Below are 11717 nucleotides of genomic sequence, written 5' to 3'. Positions count from 1 at the left end.
CATTGACAACAGGGACAACATGATCCTTTCCTGGTTCCTTTTCTTCCACAAAAAACTGAACATTCCAGATATGAGTAGACTCAGTGACCACGGAAGTCAGTGGATACCTGTCAGCTGACAATAATGCTCAGACCCTTAATTATTTCCTTCTAAATAGGACAAAAATAACAAATTCCAAAACCTGCACAGCAGGTCAGAGGACATTTGGTGAATGGCAGGATCTTTAAAAGAATTCTCACTATTTCTGTGAAGCCTAACTGCTTATGCTCACATCAACCTGTTTTCTCCACAAAAAAAATATAACATCCCTTCAGCCCTGCTTCCTCTCTCATTGAAGATGGATCTTTCACGGAATTGCACAAAGCAGAATCACAGCTGCCTTTCAAAGCTCCCCTAAAATCAAATGCATTTTGCAGCCACAATGTCTACCAGACACATCATTGGACAGACACACCTGATGACCAAAAATCATCAGGTTTTCCCTAGAGGAAAATTTTGTCAACAGTGAGATGTGAACAGAACTCTCAAACAGTATATACTTAGTAAAACTTGGAAGACTGAAGAGAAGATTTATATGAACTCTGCCTGTAACCTCACCACATTTCTAGAGACCCCTGTGTTCAAAGAACCAAGGAGTGTTTCTAGTGCTTTCAAGACCTGTTGTTTGAAGATAGTCATCCAGGGAGCTAGGGAACCAAAGATCCTGAAGTTCTAGATGTAACTGAGCTCCAGATCTGCAGCAGACAGTTTCGATATTACTAAAACCTTTATTTTAATTGGGCGTCTTTGGCTGATGGCGTGACTTCCCATAGGAACAGGGTTGGGTTCTGAAAGTCCTCTTGAGAGCAGTGGGCGTGTTGGATGGTCCAACTGGTCTGAGGCTTAGGACACTCCCTGTCCCATCACAGGGCAGCCTGCAGGAGTGTGCTGCCGGGAAAAATCAGACCTGGGAGCACAAACACCCATCCACATCAACAGACATTTTCCTCAGCAGCAAAGATTGCGAGAAGCAGGATCAGATTTTCTAGTATCCTCGTTCAATCGTTCTGAAACCATTTTTTCAATGGGTACACAGCTTCAAAACCTTTCCTTCTGTTTGACTCACAAATGCAATGTAAGGTTTGTGTTTTTGGCTTTTTCAAGTAGCTTTTTGCAAACTATTTTATCCTGTGGTTTCAGCTGTGACAATTTCTCACTAGACCAGCCACTGATGGCTAGAATATTATTGTGTTTTTCTGCACTCATTTTGTGTCTCTAGCTGGTATTTCTCATTGTACTGTTCAATTTGTAACAGGACTATCCTTCAGCTTATTTGTGTACAGGGCTAGACACAATAGGGCCCTGTTTCATAATTGTGTTGAGGTAATGCCCAAGGCTCTCAGCAAGAAATAATAATAAATGACATGACACAACTGTGCTGAGTCACACCTTTTTAAAGCCCAGATCTTTTTGAGGGACACAAGAGCAGAGATAAAAACAGCCACGGGCAGCAAAGAGAACCTTCTGAAAACAGCTCCTGGTAAACATTCAAGTCAGTGGCCATAAAGAACAATAGCACAGCTGTTACATAAGTGGAATGCTTATAACTACACACAGAAAACCTACAAATTTCAGCAACAAAACCATTAGCCTTTACTACATGAGTGGTACAGGACCTGCTGTTTCAGTAATGTTCTGCTGGGTCACATAAACCCTGTAGGGAAAACACAGCAAGGTCTGGCATCTATCCATTACTCCATCTGTTTAGGGGCAGCTGGGAAACTACCCTTTTCAGACCTCAGATTTGGAGATGCTCTAATGGTGTAGCCAGTGTCAGTATATGAGAACTGTTACATGACCAATGTGTTCACAAGCATCAGTTTGCAATGAATACCTTATATCATCTTTCATTAATAATTAAAATAAAAGCTCTAATTTTTTACAGCTGTTTCAATCAGTTCTGCTCCTAAACTATAGTCTCCTGAAATACCAGAATCACAGATCATCACCATTTCTGAATCATCGCTTTAGCTCATGATCATAGTCAGTGCAATCCTTTTACCAGGAATTTCAAAACTATCACATACCTGTTTTCTACCTAGTGGCATCAGTAACCCACATTTCTATAAAAGACAAAGTAAAGTATATTCTGAAGAATAAATGTTGTACATGAAGGTGACATCAGTGGAGACAAATCAGAACATATGTCAAAGATGGCACAAGCCTGGAACTAGTGTGGTTTTTTTTTTTCCTAGGGCTTTGCTTTTGGTTGTGTATTAGAGGTTGTGTTTTTTTTTAGGGAGGTTGTTATTTTATTTTATTTTAACTGTACTAGGTAGTCCTCCTAATTTGTTATGACTTTAAAAAAAAAAAAAAAAGCAACCTAGGAACAAAGGAATTCTATAAAGTCCTTCCACATTCTTAGTTTCCATGGTCTAATATTCCCCTTATGTTCCAGCACATCTCTGTTCTCTCTTGATGAGGTCAGGGCTGAGGAAATCTATTAGAGGGTAGTTTCATTTCAAGGGCAAGGCAAACTGAAGACCACTTAGTTCCTAAGACAAGGTTTCTTTGGTTTGATGTGCTTGTAAACAAGCCAGAAACTAATGAGATCACTGAGGAAACAAACTCTCCTTCATTATAGTTCATCAATAATATTCTAGACTATGTTGAAAATAGTTCGTATCATGCTGCCTCACTAACTTGTATTGTAACCTTTTAGTGTAGTTACTGTGGACATTGTTTATGACAATATCTTGAAAAAGCAATCAATGCTTGCCAAGGGTATGCTTTCCCACCTGTTTATTCTATTATCCATTCAGTGGCAACAGCATTCATTTCAGGTCATTTATGCACTGATATGTTGCTAATGATGAATATAACTAGGAAGGATCAAGACCGTGTTCCATGCTGAGTAATACAGAAGAAAATATGCCCAAATCACCACCACTGTAGTATCTGAAGAAATTTTGCATACAATGAAAAGTAAGAGGAAAGTGGAATTCTTTCCCTCTCATCCTACAAATAAAAACATTACCACAGCTATTGAAAAGAAATGAACCATCTACCAAGTGGACCAAGCTTGTATGAAGGAAAGAAGAGAAACAAACATTTTAATGATGTGGGGATTAGGGTTTTGTGGCAGTAAGATAAAAAATATTTGATTTTGTGGACCCCGCAATTGGTATTCCCTCCACCTGTTTTTGTGTTAGTCTGTTTTTTATGTTTGCCAAAAATACCAATGTTGAAGATGTAAGATTTTGGTTTATGTCCATATATTATTAAGGAAGTAAAGAAAACCAATCTACCAATCCAGTGGTTGATGCTTAATGATCATTCTTGCTTCGAATTCCTTCTGTCTGCTTCTCCTGCACTTCTGAGAAATCATGAACTGTGTCATCCTCAGGAAACACAACAAACCTTAAATAGGAGAAATAGAAAATCTTATGGAGCATTTGGGAAATGCTCTGAACAACGCTGCCCATCTCCTGCAGCAAAATATTGCAGCAGAGACAGGCGCAATACTGGTGGAAACTACTGGCAGAGTGATACTGCAAAATACATGTGACTGTAGAACCAAATATGGCTGTTTCTCTGACGAGAGGAACTGAACACAAGAGCACACTCTGAAAAACACAACAGTATGCTGACAATACTGTGCAGCAGTAAGAACAAGGCTTATGTAGCAAAAGGAAAGTGAATGAATATATTATCTAAAATAACGGAGCAAAATTAAATATATGTTCAGTTCTGTTGAGTTACTGCTTGATGATATTGAAGAGCAATTTTCCTTTTGTCGAAAACAAGTACAACATTTTTTTTAGAGTCCTCCACATAGAGGCCAAATTTCTTTTAAGAACTTCAAAAGAAAAACATCCATACAGAGAACAATGGAAGATGCTGGACTGAGTAGACTAGATTTATCCAGTAGCTGAGGACAAAGAAAAGACTAAGACAGACAGACAACAATCACTTAAGCTGGAATTAGCCAAGACACAACAATAATACTCAGCTGGTAGGTGGATATGTATTCCCTTACAAAAGGTCAGCTAATCACACTGCAATTCACCTAGATAGCAAACTTGTTGTAAACAAACTCCTGCCTTTTTGAACTGCGTTAAATCAAGCTGGTTAAGAGTGGTGCTCTCCAGGGGTCAGTATTGGAACTGGCCCTGCTAATATCTTTATTGATGATCTGGATGAGAGGATTGAGTAAACCTCTCAGTAAATTGACACCAAGCTGGGAGGAAGCGTTGATCTGCTCTATAGTGGTTCTTACTGAGGGAGGGGTAGACTGGATCAATGATCTGAGGCCAATTCAATGAGGTTCAACGTAACCAAGCGCCAGGTCCTGCATTTCATTAACGACAACCCCATGCAATGCTACAGTTTGGGGCAGAGTGGCTGGAAGGCTGTGCAGAAGAAAAGGGATCTGGGTGTGCTGGCTGTTTCTAGAGAAGGGCAGTAAGCTGTGAAGGGTCTGGAGCATAGGTCTTATGGGGAGTGGCTAAGGGAACTGGGACTGTTCAGTCCGGAGAAGAGGAGGCTCAAGGCAAACCTTACCACTCTCTGGAACCACCTGAAAGGAGGTTGTGGCAAGGTGAGAGTCAGATTCTTCTGCCAGTTAACAGAGATAGGATGAGAGGCAGTGGACTGTTGTGCGAGGCTCAGGTTAGATATTAGGAAAAGTCTCTTCTCCATAAGAGTGGTAAGGCCTTGGAACAGGTCAGCCAGGGAGGCTGTGGAAAAGGAACACCCTTTTCAAGAACCATGTAGATGTGGTACTAAGGAACATGGTTAGTGTGCATGGTGGGGTTGGACTGGTATTTAGACTAGATGGTCCTCATAGTCTTTTCAGACTTTAATGATCCCATGGTTCTGTAACTTGATTTCTTGGCTCCAGATTTCCCATCTCAGCAGTTCAGCCCTACAAGTGGAAGCAGCACTGATAGAGCTAACATGAATAAGTCCCGTCAGATGGTGACACATTCACTTACTGGGAACAGGACATCTCCACTGTAATTGCCACATCCCTCAGCATTAATACCCTGCCAGCCAGGTAGAGCTGCATATATATTTGAGAAATATCATTTCCACCCTGCCTTTTCCCTTGCTTAACATGAGAAAGAAACATGAGGATTGAGAAGCATGCCTCTGGTTCAGGTCAACTTCAGGCCACCTCAGGCCAAAGGCAAAACCAGCAGGCAGCAGGGAGCTCCCTTCCCTCCCCTTGCACTCCCATGGTGTTCATGTATGGGCGCCACGTTCCTTCTTAATCTCCATGTCATGCTACCCCACAGAACAGGATGCAAATCCTCTCTCTCAGGCTCCTTGAGGCAGGTGCAGTCAAGGCTCTCAGTAGAAGACAAATCCAAACTGTTGCTCAGAACCATTTCATTCTTTCAGCCAGTGCAATCTGAGCCATGTTAATTCTGTCTGGTGTGATTTCCTCCAGCTTATCATCTTATCTCTAACCCACAGTCAAATTGAATAGCAAGAGTTACAAGCGAAGGAACGAAAAGCTTTTATTCTGCCTGTGCACCCTTCCTTCTTCCCACCTTCCAGCTCCATCTCTCCCCAGAATCAATCCAAAGTTACGGAAGTAGAATAACAAGTTAAAGAGTAACAAATAGGGAGTATGGAAAAAGCCCGTCATAAAATGCAGTTATTCATACCAGCATGAGGAAGCAGTGTGATTATACACACTTAACACAGAAAGATAGAAACAATAGGATTACTCACACAATCTCAAACTCTAATGAGGTGCATCAGTTACACTCCCACAGCAACCTGGAGAAAGAACAAGAATCAAATCTGCTGTTATCCTAATAAGGACTTGGCAAAAGGGTTGCAGTTGACATGTCCTACTTACTTATCACATGCCATAAGGCTGCTAGGGAGTATAGGGTTGGGTTTCTATATGTGCTCTCCAACCCAATTGGAGAGGGGAAGTGAAAATACATGTGGTGATTCTTCTAGCCACCTTCAGCTCCAGTATCATCCTTAACACAACCAATACAAAAATGTGGGTATAAAGTCAACAGAAGAAGCTCATAGGTGGTTATACTCAATCTTTGAAAACCACTTCTCATATATTATTTTAAATTACTGGTGACACACTACCAACGAGCCATTCAAATAAAGACAGAAAACAGGATCAGTCTCCCTAAATGCACTTCTTCAACTGGACCTCTTAAAAAGTGCAAGTGCTGAGTTGACTTCAGATCCTTGTGACTGTGAAGGCAATATCTGTAAATGGTACAAATGAAAGGAACCATGCTGTCTGAAATTACACATCTGCAAAATTTTGTAAGATCTATTTTTGTAAATAGATTTTGTACTACATGGTAGATTTCCCTGCTGGATGGACTTTCTTGTGTGACATTGAGAAAGCAGCTGGGAACTTCCCAGACACAATTAATATCTTTCAATTACAGAGGTTTCAGCCAGATGAAGAGTCTTCTCCACGCAGGCAGGAAGGAACCCTAGGCAGCTGCACTGCAGATGGACCAGCAATGTATCAATACAGGTTAGGGCTGACCTGCTGGAGAGGAGCTCTGTGGAGAAGGACCTGGATGTCTGGGTGGGCAATAGGCTGGCCATGAGCCAGCACTGTCTTTGTGGACAAGAAGTATCCAGTGGTATTTTGGAGTGCATTAAAAAGAGCTTGGCCAGCAGGTCGAGGAAAGTTATCATCCCCCTCTACTCTGTCCTGGGAGGCCACATTTAGACTACTGTGTCCAGATCTGGGCTCCTCAGTTCAAAAAAGACAAGAATCTCCTAGAAGGAGTCCAGTAGAGGGCCACAAACATGATAAAGGGCCTGGAGCACCTCATGTATGAAGAAAGACTGAGTAATCTGGATCTTTTCAGCCTGGGGAAAAGAAGACCAAAGGGGGATCTGATTAATGCTCTTAAATATCTAAAGGGAGGTGGGAGGCAAATGGGACCAGGCTCTTCTAGGTGATAGGACAAGGAGTAATAGCCTAAAATTTGAACATAGGAAGTTCCACACTAACATGCAGAACAACTTATTTACAGTAAGGATGACAGAGCACTGGTACAGGCTGTGCAGGGTGGTTGTGGAGTCTTCTATGGAGATATTCAAGACCTGTCTATATGCCCACTTGTGTGACCTACTCCAGGGAACCTGCTTTGGCAGGGTGTTGGAGGTCTGTGTGGGTCCCCTCCAACCCCTGTGATTCTGTGTAACATAAAAAAGATTTCTCCTAGTTTTTCCAAGAGCTGAGCTTCCTTCTCAACAACTTATATGCTCCTGTTTGAGCCTTCAGGTGAGCAAGCACAGCACTGAATACCTGCTCAAACTCTCCCTCTCCAGGACAAGAAATTAAGCACGTTCTTAAAAGCTTTCCAAAATAGAGGTGATTTCTCACCTGAGATATACCTCATGGGAAACTCCAAGATTTCAAAATCTGTTATCATTGATTCTGTGTGAGACTGAAATACATGAAAATCAACAGTTTACTTCAGGCTTACAAAAATGCTTCTCTGCAACTTCACATTTATGTGAAGAATTTAACATTTATGTACTATTGTTAAAAAAAAAAAAGAGGATAAATCTAAAATATAAACATTGAAATAAAACATACAAAGTGAACACAATTCATCTGAGTTATAATACTTTAATATTACATATTATATAGTAATAAGCATCGTTAAATATTTCACGGAATATTGTTGAACTTTTGTTCTGTCAAAATTATCAATTTGTGTTGAATCATATCATTCTAATTATGCGTTCATTCAGTTCAAGACTTTTTGTGATCTTCACATCCATTCCTTCTCAGCTGAAAAGCTTTTCTAATGCTTTCTGTGGCACCATGATAACTTATTTGTAGCATTTCTATTTAAGATTTCCTTCCCTTATATTGAAATCATATCGATTTTTTTTTTTTTTTTTGCACCTTGCCATTCGAGCACCAACATAATCAAGGCAAAGCTGTTTTTTATCTCCTTGAAACACTTCAGTATGAATAATTTCAAGGAAAATTATGCATAAGACCCCTCAGTTTGTGCCCCCATCACTGCTTGAGCTCTCCAAACATATAACTTGAGCACAGAGATTGACCCAAACTTTCTGCAGACCGTTGGTGTTTCTGGTTATTCTCATCCCTGATCTTACAATACACCCTGAAAAGCAGTGTTTAATTGATAAACAAGAAAAACAAATGTTTCCCCAAGGCAAAAATTCCATGAGCTTTTTGGATGTTTTCTATGGAGTTAACAAGCACTTCTGTCAGTACTTGGAAGTCTGACACCCTGTTTTTTGAATGGACTGAAGTAATAGAAGAGAAAGCTTGGACGGGAATTTACAACAATTTCAACATGCTCAAGGTCAATTCAGACTAAAATATTACTTGTTTTATAACATTATTCATAAGAAATGAAGTTTGTAAAACAGATTTTATTCTCAAAATACAATAAATCTGCTATAGAAGTAGTGCTAGGAAAACAGAATGGGAATATTGTTATATTCTAAACTTAGAGAAAAGAGTGACAGACCATGCTATTGTAACCTTATTTTTAATGCATTTACGCTTAATGATCCTACAACAAAACTCCATACATGTGGAAACATTAAGTGCAGTTTATGGACTTTTAGGGGCACAATGCAGCTGCAGGGCTATAATCCACAGGTGATCCAAGCACAGAAAAGGAAAAGGGCTCTTTTTGTAATGCCAATGTCAATTAATGGCATCATGCTGATATAGTATAGGGGAATATAAAACTATTGAGAATAAGACTAATACTTGTTTTCACTGATCAAATGAAAAACATTAAACCTGAAAAATAAAATCAGAACAGTAACAGCAATAAAAAACCTCTTCAACTTTCCAAGGTTTTGCAATGGCAAAACCACTGGCAAGCTGGAACTCAGATCTCAAAGTCGTTGAACTCTTGAGTGTATCTTAGCACTGTCCTCAAGATAAATGAATTAAAGACATTCCAGTGTCACATGCATGAATTTCCCAGATTTCTCCTTGCTATATTCTCCCTTAGGGGGAGAGCATTCCAGGAAGAATGTTGTTCTTTACATAGAAACATGAAACACTAAAGTTGGAAGGAAGAGACACCTGACTGGTACAGGTTTTGGTTACTCAAGAGCTGATGTTTTTCCCATTATATCTGAGATGCATAAGTGCTCTGGCATGCACACCTATCTGAAAGCTAAGCTTAATACACATGGTCAAAACATAAAATTTGAGATTTTAATTTCATGATGTTATTAAAAAAAAAAACAACAACAAGAATTTAGTTTCAAACTCAGCAGTTTAAATGGAAATTCAGATCACATTCAGAAAACAAATAAGAAATAGTAATCCTTGTTGCCTGGTCTGTATGATATCAGACAGAGTTAATCCTAACAAACTAAGTTATATTGAACACCTATTTCTCTAGGGTAATCCAAGCCTGTTGAGAACAGCCTCAAGGTAACAAATTCCAGTACAATCAAAGCACAAGTCTTTTACCCCTTGCCTGTATGTAGTATTTGTCTAAATTGCAGGCTAAGAAAATAACTTTACTTCTTGATCTGCAGATGAATATCTGCTGGAAAATCTAATAAACGTGATGAATTTTCATTCTGGAGATACTACTGAGAGTATTTCCTTAGAAGACGATCAACTTAATCAAGATTCCCTTAGAATGCCTGGGCTTAAATCTACAGACATAAAAACTACATTAACTTAACTGAATGCACTGTGAATTTCTCAAATACACCTAAGTAACCTAGTTTTTTCAATACTGCTCATTTTTGACAGAAACCTAGAAAATCTGCTCCTCTGGGTTTTGGTTTTGAACAAAAACAAAATTTTAGGTCAAGTTTTGCCCTCAACATTATTCATATGTGGTAGAGACTGTGCTTTTACAGGAATTCACTTTCAAGGAGTAAATGCTTTTCAGAAATCTGAACAGAATTCAGTAGAAGACAGTCTACTCACATTAAAGACCAGAAGATATTCGTTCATAATCCCTAACCTATGAACTCATCATTAACACCCCAAATACACAAAAAAACAACTCTGAATGGCTGTTTCCTATTATTGGCCACCAACTAAAAATTAATAACACTACCAAATCTCTTTCTGATTTTTCATGAATGAGTGATATATCTAGAAAAGATGTTGTCATTTCATTTTAAATTAGGCTAATAATAGAATTACAGGATCATATTATTTACTACAAGTATTCAAAAGTGAAAAGTGTTTTATAAGCATTCGCAAAACCCTTAAAGTTTTACAATTTTAGTTCAAATGATTGTGTATCTGAAAAGTCAAAGCCAAAAGTGTTTTGCTCAGAATTTTCCTGTTTTAAAAGTATGAAGCAATATGAATGAAGACAATTCCATGCATGTTCATGTTCTACATGAACAATTACTTAATTTGAACCAGCACAGGTAGGAAAACAAATGAAAAACAGAAAACAGAAAATAAAAGCTAATAATTTTAAATTAATATAATTTATAAGAATATATTATATAATATATATATAATAAGAATAATTAACCCAAATTAATACCTACAATGTCAATAACAAGAGATTCTTCTGTTCTCTGTGTAATAGATTGTAAATTCTAGTTTTGCTTAGTAATGTGCTTATCTCACGTAATTTGGAGTGTTTAAAATATGAGTATTCTTGGCTTCAGAGTTTTTTTCATATGGAAATAAAAAAGATTTGCAAAATTCACATCCTGATCCAAACTTGAATTCAGATCACAGCCTACAGAGTCTGTACGTATTCAGTTTTACGGTTCAGCTTTTTGGCTGCAATGTATATGTAATCAGAAAATAAGTAAGTAAAAAGATGTTCTCTAAACTAGCTGCATGAGGTTTCCCAACATGAGATTTCTGGCTTTTAAAGGTAAATCTACTTCATCAATGTAGCAAATCTCTTTGAAAGTGTTTTGAAAGAAAAAAAGAGCGTTGCTGTATCATGGGCAGGATGTTGTACAAAGATATTTTAGTGGTGGCAGTGGTAAACATCTCTCACCAGATCTATTTAGTAGTTGTGCTTAGATAGCAATAAAAATGAAGGATGGATTATTGATTATGGGACAAAGCCCAGACTGGTGTCTGAATCGTTCAGTAATCTGAACTATGTAGACTATTGGACGCTCATCTGTGGTACACAGTACAGGCTATGAGTTTAATGGAAGAAGTTATTACAAACAATGTCTCTTCTGCTTTATCTCAGCTGAACAAATGCAGCCACCACAGTAAATCAGTATTAGGCCCAAACTGAAGCTGCTGCTACAATCAGCAACAGTAAGTACTGCAAATTAATTGAGATATCTTTGAAAGAGTTTTTAGTTTGCACAATTTCAGCTTATTTAGCATTGTCAATAAAATTTGGCACAGAAAAAAAATTTTACATTCACTCTCATATCTTATTTTAGTAGAAAACAATTATTATTGAATCTACCTTCCATTCTGTCCCAAATGTTCTCTGTATTATTTTCCTTTGCATCAAGGAAGATTGTACTTTTGCTGTCATCAGAATAACTCACTACGTGTATTTGAGAAGCGCCTTAGTTTTGCAATGTCATTCACTATACAAATTAATTCCAAAGTGTCTATTTACATAACTAAAAACTGCGTGTACCAGTTGACACAAAGGATTTCTTGGATTTCTGCCCAAATTCTGACCACGATCTCCTCAACAGATTTGCAATTACACATAGATGTATAAAGAAAAACAAATACTCCTCCAGCTTTGTAG

At 38.4% G+C, this 11717-nt stretch overlaps 1 long non-coding RNA gene across 1 annotated transcript; it reads right to left on the bottom strand.

The window, feature by feature from the left end:
- Positions 1-2766: 2766 nt before the first annotated feature.
- On the bottom strand, positions 2767-7651 carry LOC109370372 (uncharacterized). The gene is made up of 3 exons (XR_002120468.3): positions 7373-7651; positions 5722-5769; positions 2767-3399 (listed from the first exon to the last, which is right to left on the bottom strand). It is a non-coding gene; the product is annotated as an uncharacterized LOC109370372 (long non-coding RNA).
- Positions 7652-11717: the final 4066 nt, after the last annotated feature.

This window comes from Meleagris gallopavo, chromosome 1 (genome assembly GCF_905368555.1).
Source record: "Meleagris gallopavo chromosome 1, MGAL_WU_HG_1.1, whole genome shotgun sequence".
In the NCBI taxonomy this organism is placed as follows: domain Eukaryota; kingdom Metazoa; phylum Chordata; class Aves; order Galliformes; family Phasianidae; genus Meleagris; species Meleagris gallopavo.
The sequence above is the reverse complement of the archived record's forward strand: the minus strand, read 5'-3'. Positions and strand labels throughout refer to the sequence as shown.